Source organism: Lissotriton vulgaris, chromosome 6 (genome assembly GCF_964263255.1).
Source record: "Lissotriton vulgaris chromosome 6, aLisVul1.2, whole genome shotgun sequence".
Lineage (NCBI taxonomy): Eukaryota > Metazoa > Chordata > Amphibia > Caudata > Salamandridae > Lissotriton > Lissotriton vulgaris.
The window spans coordinates 913287101-913300004 of record NC_141694.1 but is presented as its reverse complement, the minus strand read 5'-3'; the positions used below and the strand labels follow the sequence as shown (position 1 = coordinate 913300004).

General features: G+C 40.4%; 1 protein-coding gene across 1 annotated transcript in view; it reads right to left on the bottom strand.

Annotated features, from left to right (window-relative positions):
• RGS7 (regulator of G protein signaling 7) overlaps positions 1 to 12904 on the bottom strand; it is a 2226031-nt gene that overhangs the window by 1238775 nt on the left and 974352 nt on the right. The gene's annotated exons all lie outside the window — the stretch shown is intronic.

The following is a 12904-nucleotide window of genomic DNA, read 5'->3' as shown; positions in this document are numbered from 1 at the left end:
TAAATGTCTTATACCTATTTATACATAGGTATTCACATGAATCAAATACAGATTTGCAATGAAGAAAATCTACAATCAAGTACATGAACAGCATTTAAAACAAATGGAAAAACAAAAAGGGCCTATTCACAATCTAAATCAATTCCCTTCATTCAATCTATAATCACTCCTACTTACCAGCAAATATATTTCCACCATATGATACCCTTTTAATGCTGTCTTGTTTGTGAAACCTGCTAGGACATTATTTACTAATGTCCTCCACTGACATCACTAAAGGCGTTTATTTACAGTGAGCAGCATTACTCTGAGAGGGTCATGAAGAAGCAAGTGTAGCTCAATGTCTTTTTTATAAAGGAAAATAAAATACATTGCAACCCAGCTCAGTGCACAATTGTACATTTCTTACAAGGAGTTGGGGGAAACATAATCTTCCTGTACAATTCCATGACAGGTATTCTTGAAGCAGGAATGATTTAGGTTCCTTGACCACCAGATATGCAAAAGACTGTTGCTGTGCTGAGACGAAGGAGGTCATTAATGTGGCGCAAGGACCGCCACCGCCGGGCCTGCGGAGGGGGTCCTTCCGCCAACACGAAGCTCTTTACCCACTACGAAATTAGGATGATAATGGGTACCACGGCAGACAGAAAGTCAGTCTGGTGCTTCACTGCCAAAGGCAATCGTCCCGATTGCCTGGCAGAGGGTGCAGGGCGCCTGAAACAGTGGCGGAGTCTAGCAGGCACAGTCCGCCAAATCAGGATGTAGGTATACAAAGGCCTTTCCTTGGCTGGTGGGGATTGGATACGGGGCGGGTGTAGCTGCACTGGGGGGTATCCATGGTACCCCCCTCATTTCCATGCACCAAGTAGCAGGCACTGAGTGTTGCCTGCCACGTAGTGCAGGGAAATGCTGTTCACGCACTTTTGACATTGCGTGCGGTGCTTCAGCAAGCAGCACCGCCCGCAATGTCAAAAGCCCAGGATGCGCCCACCATATCCTAATTGCAGTGGTGAGACCGCCGCATGTCTGGCGGGCAGTTCCAGCACTGCAACAATGGCGGGTGGACTAATGTCTGCCTGCCATCGTAAAGAGCCCCGAAGTTCCCCTGTGGTGAAGTGTAGTTTCTACTCATTCCCCCCTTCAGAATAGAGTACCTGCACCTCCTGGAGCTTCTCAAGAAACGTTCCCGGCCCCACATCAAACCACCTCAGATGATGCCTCGTAAACCATGCCTCTGACTTCCCTTTTTGCCTATTTCACCAGCTACAGTCCCTGCTGGTGATTGGAAATAGGCAGCAGGTTTCGTGAGCACCTGCCTCTAATGTGAATAGGTTACCTTGCTAAGCAGTTCCTTATCAAAAGCAATACTTCCGGAGTGAGAGGGAACTCTCATGTGCCTTATAAAGAGGATGCGGCATAGAGACATGGGCTTTTACTTATGCAGGCATCAGTCACTGCTGGAATGATAATACATCAATATTGACCTCTTTACATTTCTTGATGTTGGTGCTTTGATGTTAGTCATTACACCCTTGTTGCACTTTCTTTCCTCATAAAAACCTCAAGATAAGGATGGGTGGAGAGCAGCATGGGAAGCAATGAGTTGTCCCCCTACTGGACAGGCAAAACAGATATAAACATCTCTACTGTCTACCGACACAAAGAATGTGTCTTGTTACGAATTAAAGTGTTTTTTTCCATCTAAAACTCTACATTCTGAACTACATAATTAATGCTTTCGTCTTTTTTCTTCCTAAAATCCAACTGTATACTCTAGTATTTTACTTATAGTTATCAATAAACATGTCCCTTTTTGGAAAAACGAAGACATTTTCAAGCAACTTGTTCAAAAATAATATTACAATATTGTATTAAAAAGTAATAAAAAAATACATAGTGGATAACATGTTTAATATGGTGTTATATTGTCATTTTGATTTACACATCAATCAGTCTTTGACTTTCCAGTTTCTGACATCCCACTAACCACTCAATATGTATATGATACATATATGATTCACTGAAAGCAAAGTGAATTATAAGGTCGTAGCAAACTAGCAGAATTCCACATTGCATATACTAATTTGCCCCTCTGCCAATGTTTTAGGACTTGTTGAGTGATTTCCAGTTTCAAGGTGAGGCATTGAAGGTTTCCAGCTATGTTGGTTAACTGTATAAAATTGATGCATGATTACTCTATTCATTGCTCATTGGTGTCGGGCACGTAGTTGTTTGGCGTCTTTTTCATGGTCAATTATCTGGATGAGGATATACAGCCGGCCATCCCCATCATCTGCAATCGATGGAGCTGCCAATATGGCATGGTCTTCACCAATATCTGGTGACCCTACCGCCTATGAATGGAAAGTAACCCAACCTACAGTATAGCACTGGAAAAGCCATAATCCTAAATGTATTAGTAAGGTAACTAGAAACAACTCAGAGACCAGTATGTGCTCAACAAGCTTGCCTTTTCCTTCCAATGAAACTAAACAAGCATACCATGGCCGGATTTTAAGCCACATTCAAATGTTTACACAGTAGTACATGGATCTCCAACTCCTTTTTATATCACATGACAATGGATCGCAAAGGCTACTTGTAAAACTTTTTTTAAGTTGCTATGTTAAGCTGAAGACCAATCGTTTTGGGGTATAACTGAAGAAAGTTCCATTTCATATTATGACCTATGTGTTTTTATGCCAAAAACCGAATCATTCTCTGGATCGCTCACAAATGCATTATATAATTTAGTTGTAGAAGCCCTTCAGAGGTTTTTGCTACTGACGGCTGTTATTCTTTTCCTTTTCTGTTTGCTGATTGCAGATGCTTTCTGGATTTTCAAATGGCAGATTGTCACTTAGCAAAAAAAACCTATTAATTATTTCGTAGATGCACAATTTCCCAATGGATATTACAAGGTTGCAGGATTGTTTTTACATCAACTATCGCTGTGCATTCGGCAAAAAAAAACCTGGTGTTGTGTTAAGTTGCAGGTGTTAAGTCCATTTAGGAAGCTCAATAATCAGGGAAACGGCCAGAACAAATCAGGCACTGCCACACGTGCCTGAACACCGCAAGCGTTAGATACTCTAATCTGGCACAATCTCTACCTTCAAATTACTGATCTAACCCCTATCAGTCACCTCAAAACTGCCATCATCATAATCCATGAGTGCTGAAGATACCCTTGCACTCCCAACCTAGTCACACCAATTGGATACACATACCAGGTCTACGAAACAGCACCACCTAAACACCTACTACTTGTATTAAATCAAGCGATAGACTGCTCCTCTGTCTCACATATCACACCAACCATATCCACTAACCTCCTACTGGATTCACAAGTATTGATCTAGAAAATGAGTAACTGACTAACAAGGCCGAAACAGTAATGATTAAATATCTTCAGCAATGATTGATACTCCATGAGCAGAACCAGACCGGGAACCGAAACCGGCCCTGGCAAACTGCTTACCACCCCCCCCTGTCCCTCGCCCCCCCCCCACCACCACCCCTCCCCCAGGGGGTGCAGCCAAGCAGTTTGCTAGGGCCGATTTAGGCCTATTTTTTTACAGGGGGCAGATATTGCTGGCCTCCGGTAACAATAACGGCCCCCAGCGGCCAAAAACAGGCCCCCACCCTGGCGAGCCACCGGGGAAAAGCCTGGTGCCCGCTAGGGCCAGTTTGGCCCTGTCCATGAGTAACAGATTAAACATCTGCCCACCCCTTCGATATTATCTTGGTGTAAGCCACAATGCCCCTGATCGCCATATTCTCAAACGATAAATGGGGAGGGGGATACACGTGTGGGAGGGGATAAAGCTGGGGTGTTGAACATTTTTGTTTTTTGGTTATCTGTTTGCTTATTTTTTTTAACTTTGTAAGGTTTACCCGGTAGATTTTTTGTTGACTGCATTTAAACCTGTAACAGAATCACAGTATGGAACGTTCTCAAAACACAGCATAATGAACAACCGCTTAGGTACAGAAAGAATAAAGGAACCACTACTACTGACTACAGAACAGAATCATCCATACTGCACTGGTGGACATTCGTAATTCCCAACCGCAATTATCAAAAAACTGTGATCTCAGGACACTGCACACATTTAATATAAAAGTATGACACATAAATCCCAACCACTAAAGGGTATATCACTAAACACCAAGGGCCTCATTTACAAGGGCATCACTTTTTTTGACGCACCTGTGGCACAGTATGCCTGCCCATATTTACAAGGCCACATAAAGTCACTCTGCATGGCTTTTAATGGCTTTGTAAATATGGGCCCCTTTCATGCCTTACTCTGCATGAAAGGGGTGTTCCATGGGTATTGCTGAGGGTGTTCCCATGAAGCATCCACAGAACTAGGCACAGTCTCAGATTTACAAAGTTTTGTAAAGCTGGAAATGCGTCAGAATCCAATGCCTCCCCAGGGAAGGTGTAGGAGTGGCGCAAGGGGAGAAATACTTTTAGTTCTCCTCATTTTTTCTTTTGCATAGAAAGAAGAAAATACCATCAATGATGGTTTTTGTGCAGGAAGGAGTCCCTTCTTACACATAAACAATCCTCCCTGCAACAAAGGCTCACTTGCAATGGTGCCTGCGCTGGCACATGGCAGACAATTCAATTGTGCACCAGCACAGGGAAAAGCACACTGATACTTCTTATTATTGTTAACATGATGCATCCCTGTGCTTTTCATAATGACACAGCTTGGTGCAGCGAAATGGCTTGCGGTGCCGTGCTGCGTGGTTGTTTTGTAAATGAGGCCCTAAAGGTCTAAACCACCCAGTGAAGTGAAAGATAATGCTAGACTACACTAGTAATTGAATGGTGATTTCATTCTCTTACAAGAATGAAAACTTAGTCAATAATTTGCTCTTTCTCTTGGACACAGTGGTTATGCAAATGTGGTTTGCTATCCTGCAGTAGGGGAAAACAGGGAAATGATCTTCATTTCTCATCCATCTAAAATTAATATGCTATGTGCATACGGAAAAGAGTTGAATCATATCTAAAATGGCCAAAAAGTGGGTACATTTTTATGTTGCGAATGTGTATGTGTATGCCCCGAACGCAGATGACCTAGAATTCTGGAAGAAACTTACACAAGGCCTTCTAGCCATTCTCAGTGACTCATTCCTCATACTTGCTGGAGAAGTTAACCTGCCTCTCCTCTAGACCCCATCATTGATAGGTACTCAGCATGCAGATACCGACCCCCAAAATAGCACAGGCTTCTTAAACAACTCTGTGCCAAGTATATCCTAAAAGACACTTGGAGACTTCAACACCCTTCAGAAAGAGACTATATGTTTTTTTCACTACCTCACTCAACGTACTCATGTACTGACTACATTCTGATTTCAGGTGGCCATACTCACAATATCGACCAAACAACTATAGAACCAAGACTAGTCTCAGACCATTTCTGCATAACCCCATCGCTATCAGGCTTCGATACTAGAAACAAAAACTCCCTGATTAAATTATGTAACCTTGTCATCCCCCGAACAGATCGAACACATAAGCTCTGCAATAAGAAATGTCCTCAATGACAATCCTGAACCCACTCTGCTGCCCTCTAACTAGATGAGAGGCTCTAAAAGCAATGATTAGAGACTCACTGATACAAATAAGATAAAAATTTAACAAAGAGGCTAACTCACTCAAAAATACTAGCCCTCGAAAAAGAGATTAAAAAAACTTACAGCCTTATTCATCAAGGCCGAATCGGCTCGCAAAGGGCCAGATTCTGAGAATCTGGCCCTTTGCGAGTGCGATTTTTGCATTTGGGATTCAACATCCCAAATGCAAAAATCGCTATTTGCTAATTCGCATATTTGCGAGGATTTACATTTAAGGAATCTCTATTTGAGATTCCTTAAATGTAATTCATTATCCATTTTACAATTGCGAAATCGCAATTTCGGGCCGCAATTTACCGCGAGGTCAAACCTCGCGGTAAATTGCGAAAACTCAGAAAAATGCATTTAAATGCATTTTTCTGAGTTGCACGTTACACACACACATGTCCTTTGGACATGTGTGTGTGCAACACCTGTGTTAATTTCCATGCAGGGGTGCTACAGGGTGTCCTTTGGACACCCCTGGCACCCTTGTACTCGCAATCTCATTTGCGATTAGCTAATTGCTAATCGCAAATGAGGAATGACTCCCCATGCGTTCCTATGGGCCTTTTGGCCCATAGGAATGCATGGGGAGTTATTCCTTATTTGCGATTAGCAATTAGCTAATCGCAAATAAGGAATCAGTGGGAATCGCAATTACTATTGCGATTCCTACATGAATACCGTTTTGCGAGTCTCAAATAGCGATTCCTTATGATTCGCTATTTGAGCCTCGCAAAACGGCCCGTTCATGAATCAGGCTGTAAGAGAATATCCATATATGTTCCATAGACGAAACCTATCTCGAATCGCTGACTACAAAAAAATACATATATAATCATATCTTAAGCAAGCACGCAGGAATTTGGATAAACAAACAAACGAGTATAACACTCTGCGAAGCAAACAAAGAAGGGAAGACACAACTAACAAATAAATATGTTGTGTTAAGTGATATTAAGGGTTTTTGGGGATCAGGGAAGAGTTGCATTATGGGATAGAAAGGGGGTTTAAGGGTTTAACAAAGGCTAGCCATAGAGAGTATTAAGGAGTTTTTCTGGTTCAGGGAAGAGTGGGGCAGTAAGGAATTTTTATGGCCGGGCAAGTGGTGAGTGCAATGGTAGTAAGGGTTTTTTGGGATTCAGGAAAGGGTAGCTTTAATGGGTAGTAAGGAGTTAGCGGGGTTCAAGGACTGGTACCATTAATGGGTAGTTAGGGGCTTTTAGGAGTCATTGACGGGTAGCATTAGGGAGTAATCAGGACTGTTTAGAGTTCAGGGAAGGGTAGCATAAAAGAGTAGTTTGGGATTTTAAAAGTTTAGAGATGGGAAGAGTTGAGGTGTAGAATTAGGGTACAGTTTGATCAATTAAAAAATGTGCTTCATAAAAATGACTTTTATAATTCAACATTTCTGGAATTGTGGTACTCAATAATGAAGGACAGAACATTATTACCTTGACAATTTCAACTGGACTTTAACGTAGTCAACCTTTTAAAAGTCAACTATATTACATATGACCCATTTTGTCCCAAAACAAATTGTCTACCAGTTTCCTGTGCGACTTTAAAAAAAGTATATATACCCTCAGGTTCAATTTCTACATCACAAATTGGCAAGTACATTTTGCAAAGTTTCATACAATATATTTTTCACATTTGAAACACCCTTAGCTTTGAGTTCTACTGAACGACGGTATTTAGGAATCGGTTTTCCAAGTTACCTACATCTAGCCCTTAATCTCAGAAATCTACATTATTTCTACAAGGACTTCAAACGATGCATACTTCTCTAACTATTTTCACACCTGAAATCTCAATACGGCAGAAACTAACTAGAACTTGTGAAATGCATTTTCCGCCAGAGATGTTATGTATTTATAAAATATGATTTTTGGTCACAAAAATCAATTGTATTGCATAGAATGAACCACAAAATGCACTCCACTTCGGTATGTGCAGAGCCAAGGAGCATTTTCTCACTATTACGTTCTTTGAGAACAAATTGAAAGTAATATGTATTTTCAAGCCGCAGGGCAAGAATGCATCTTAGAAGCAAGTGTGAATTGCACTGTACATTAGCCAGAGGGAATACCTCCACATAACTATGAGCATAGCTTTCTTCAGAGAAGTGATGATTAATGCATGCTGTGATACATCAGTTGTTCTCTTCATCCACAGCGGGTGGGCCGCACATCTCTACCGTCACCATGTTTGTATTGCAAGGTCCTGAATCTCAAGGGAGCATCCGTCATAACCTGCATTCTTTTTTATGAAGACGACAGCATTGCGTTATATCTATTTCACACATAAAATTGTCTTGGACGTACTGTCACAGCGAAAGAAACACATGTATCACGTACCATATATTGTGAAGTGGAAAGTGCAGTTGTTATTTCGAAGCTCCAGGGGCCTGTGCCCTTAGGATCAGCAATTTGAGTTATTAAGGCTCCAACCACCACAACAATACTCACACTTCGGTAGAACAGTATTACAGCTCAGCTGCCAATGGCTACAAGTAAATTGGGTTCCAGCATTCACACAGAGGAAAGGAAGATGGCAGAAATGGATGTATGTCATCATCTAGAATAAAGCTGGTCAAGCCACTGAAAGCTCAAGTCAGATTGAGCCACAGTCATAGCTCTGGCTCAGCTTGAGGTCCTCTTTGACCCTCGAGGCGTAAACAAGCTGAGCTTCAATGGGTGTCGATATGGCCTGGTGACTACAACTGTTAAGACCTGAAAGCATCCGGATTGTGCTTCGATTGGTGAGGTCCATGTAGGAGCAAATGGTATAAATTAACAACACATCCCACTAACTGCTGATGGTACCCATAAATAAGGTTCTTTGACTGAAATACGTAGTGTTGGCACAACACATATCATGTTCCTGCAGTGATTTATTAAATAATGGCTTGCTGTTGAGAGCATCTCCGTCTTCTCTTTGGGCATTAGAGAAATCAGTGTGTGTGTGTGTGTTTGTGTGGTGTGTGTGTGTGTGTGCGTGTGTGTGTGTGTGTGTGTGTGTGTGTGTGTGTGTCAAAGTTACCCACGTGGCCGGCACTCACGGGCAGATAGGATAAAGGCTCCTGTCAGGCTAGCAATGATCAGCGCTGCCCCCTCTTGTGCGAATGTATTCAAATTTGTGAAAGGAATTATCTAGCATCGACAAATAAGATATTACTTCATAAATTTGAAATGGTATGGGTTAGTGACCAATGTAATGTGAGAGGTTGTTTTATGCCATTAATCAGAAAAGTTACCACGAATGTGTAGCACAGATGGTGATTTAAGAATAGTTATGGGGTTATGTAATTTATAATGTAATTTATAGTTGTAAAGCATCAACATATATCCCCTTTATGAGTTTCAAGGTGCTGGGGGCAGTCAGGGAGATTAAGTGAGCCCAGAGTCATAATATGCTGAGCTGAGCTACCGCTGGGGATCAAACTGCGAGCCCCACGCTCCAGAGTTAGCCGCTCTGGCCACTGCACCACAACTCTCCTCGAGGGGTGTTGAAGAAATGAAGGGTGAAATGTATAAGAAAAAAGTGAGGTGATAAACCACAGAGAAGATGTATAAGTTTTTAAGTAGAAAACTAGAGGTGAGGAAGGTCTTAGGCAAGAGATTAGAAGGGGTCTGAAAGGCAACAAATGTGTGGTGATGTCTAAAATAGTGTAACATCTAAAATCAGGATGCTATTTTATTCCAGGTTTATTTTCATATAATGTGAAAACTAAACATTAGTGTAAAGAATCACTCTACAAACTTAATATTTAGAAAAAATGCATCATTTAAAAAAATATTTTAAAAAACCCAGTACAATAAAAGCACTGATAATAATCCATACTAAATATAGCAAGTTTCCTGCCTCCATACTTCACATAAATTAATAGAAACTGTACTGTAAATACTCAATTCCATTTTAATTTTCTGGTAGTATCAATATCATGCATGCTTTTTTGAAAAAAGCATTTAGCTGAGCCTTCCACAATGTTGGAGCCATTGCATAAGATTAGTCTCTGGTATAATATGTCTTAAATTCCAGGCCAAGTGACATATTTGGCAGCAGAAGATAATTCCAGCTATAGAGGAACAAGGGATGATTTAAATGAAGTTACAGTGCCACATTGTTATTCATGAATTAATTTATTTATGCATGTAATTATTAATTTTCTGAAACATAGTCCCTTCTTAAAGTTGATGACTCTGGCAAGAGAATTTTTTCAATGTAAAAACCACTTCGAAGGCAATAGCGGATCCGTATATGTGGTGGATAGGGATCTCCAAAAATATACTTAGCTGCTAGACTTGGCGTAAGACAAATTAAATTTGTAGGGGCTCTGTCCCATTCCAGAATTGAAATAAGGTAAACAGAAGTGAGGACTGAAAGCTGCAATATAGATCTTAGTCTTTAGTTTATATATATTTTTTAAGCTGTCAAAGTTTGGAAATATCTGAGATCCGGGAGCAATTATTCTAGAATTCTGTGCATAGTGCTCAGATCACCTTCCTCCCACTGTGGCCCTCATCACAAGTGGCCTCATTCATTGTGAAATGTGCATTAACTGCTGGTAATGCACATAGTTTCGGCAGCTAATATTTTTGGGGGGAGAAAATATATCCAGTCTTTACCAGAAGATGCAGATTTTGGAGTGATTAGCACGATAATCCATAAGTTATTCATCAAAGATTCGTAATTGGTTGGTGTTTATTGTTACTGATAAATTCCAACTTGGCAGAGTCGGATTCTATCAGGTGCAATAAAAATCACAATTACTGCAACACTTTGAATGAGGGTCTGTGAGTGTTGGAGTTAAATCTGACCGATACAATCATGCTTATCTCGGAAATAAAAAATACAAATTGTAATTAGGACTAGGCCTTCAAAGGCTATAAAGCGGATGTAGAGTAATATAACTGTTAGCATATGCAACCCCAACAAGCCATTTAAGGTTTTTGAGAGCTGATGTGGTTTCTTTGATTTATTTAGGTTAATACAGAGACTCTGTTGCTTCAAACTCTATTTCTTAGAAACTCTGTCACAGACAATGTTAAAATACTCAATTCTCCACACACCAATGTGCTGGTCATTTCAATGCAGTATGGTAACTCTAGCAGCAGGAGGAACCTTCTAAGCAACACCAACAAGAGGTAGAAGTTGGCATTTTTATCCACTGTGTTAATCTTGTGACCAAAATATAAGTTTACATCAATGTATACTCCTAGATTTTTCACTCTGTGTTCCAGGTGGTTGAAACATTAAACTTCCATCTAAAGAATGTCCAAATCTGAGGATTACAACCATGGTGCTCTTCAGACAAAGGTAGATCAGCTTCATGCAGAGATGCACATTTCTTAAGCAGGTATCCGTATTTATGTTCTGATCTTCATTCGGACCACCCAGATGAATGTGGATTTGAATATAATCTGTATCCATTTGAGACTGTGGCTGGTTTTGAAATATCTGCTGCGCCAATGGTCTCATGAAGGTACTGAAGAGCTTGGGGTCGTGTATATCCCTGCGGAACCCCATGAGACGTGTTTTAGTCTCTACAAGGAGGAACCAATTGTGATTTGCTGACTGTAGTGTGATAAGGATTGAGGACCTTGTGGTACCTTTCCTGTAAATTTTGTCCATTTTTTCAGATGCCACCGTAGCATAGCATAGCCCCTGGTATTGTGTGCTGCCAATAGGTAGAAAAGAATTAGGGATACAGGATAACCTGTTCATTGAGGGACTAGAGCTGCTTTTCTCTGATAATGACAACTGCAATTTCACAATGGATATTTCTGGAGTCAACAAATTCTAGTTGAAAGCACGTTGCCTTCCCCTTCATGATTGTACTATATGTAATGATAGATTTTAGTCTGCCAATTCCCAGAAGTAGCCAAAAGGTTTGTTAGAGGCAAAAAGACAATTATATATTTTCCAGCGGTAGCAATGCACATTCTTGGAATGAAGCATTTATATTTCCTATTATCTTCTGACAAAGCCTATCATTTAAATGGTTCTAAAATGTGTAGATCAAATTTAGTTAACCACTAAATTTTTGGTGGGTGGACTAAACAGTTGTGAAAAGAGAGGGAGCAGATGAAGATGGCTGGATAGATAGACAGACAGACAGACAGACAGACAGATAGATAGATAGATAGATAGATAGATAGATAGATAGATAGATAGATAGATAGATAGATAGATAGATAGATAGATAGATAGATAGATAGATAGATAGATAGATAGATAGATAGATAGATAGATAGATAGATAGATAGATAGATAGATAGATAGATAACTTGGCCCGTCCCTACCTGCCTTTTCGTACTCATTGGTCTACCACACAGGCCAAATTCCAGGTGCCTAAGGTTAGATTATCTCACGCGGGCGGCCGTTCTTTCTCATATTTAGGCCCTGTACTGTGGAATGCTCTTCCTCTGTCTCTCCGCACGCAGTCTAACTTCATACTGTTCCGAAAGTCACTCAAAACCTGGCTTTTTAACCAGTAGGTTTCTTTCTATGCTCTGCTGTTTCTTGATAGCACCGGGAAACCCTTTTTGGGTAGCTGTTGCGCTGATATATAAATTTAAATAAATAAATAGATAGATAGATACTGATTTTTTTTCTGTTATATGTACATGAGTGTCGAAAATATGGGAAAGTAAGACAGACACGCCAATAAAACAGAAACGTGATAAACAATTACCTTGCACTAATGAGTAAATAATTGCCTTACAATGTAACAAATATCAACCATTTGTCAGATCATGATTGAGACCTTTCTGTTCAAAATAAAGCAGTGCTTTAGTTGACACCACATCCTCTTCAAAAGTGCACACAAAGCAGTGTTTAATTTGAGCCTGTGTTTGCCGGTGCCGGCACCAGGACATAAATTCCAACACAGGCACTTGTGACAGTGCACCACGTTATTATGGAGCTGTTTGTCTAAATTTGGGGTGAGCACAACCAGAGTGTTTCATAATTCAGTATATGTTAAAAAATTATTAATACCTGCCACCAAGTTCTGCTTTGGGTGACCTGGAATAGTTTGAATTGGTACACTTGAAGAAGTGTGATGGCTAGTAGTTGCGTTGGCACTGACAAAGGCAGAACTGTACATGCAATGGTTGGTGCAATGCGTACTTTTTTTTGTTGCTGGTACTTTTAGCATATTTTTATTTTGAATTTTTTACTACGTATTTATTCATTTGCTGATTTTTTGAGCCCTGGGTTTATTTTAATGATGCTTTTTGTATTTGTATTGTGA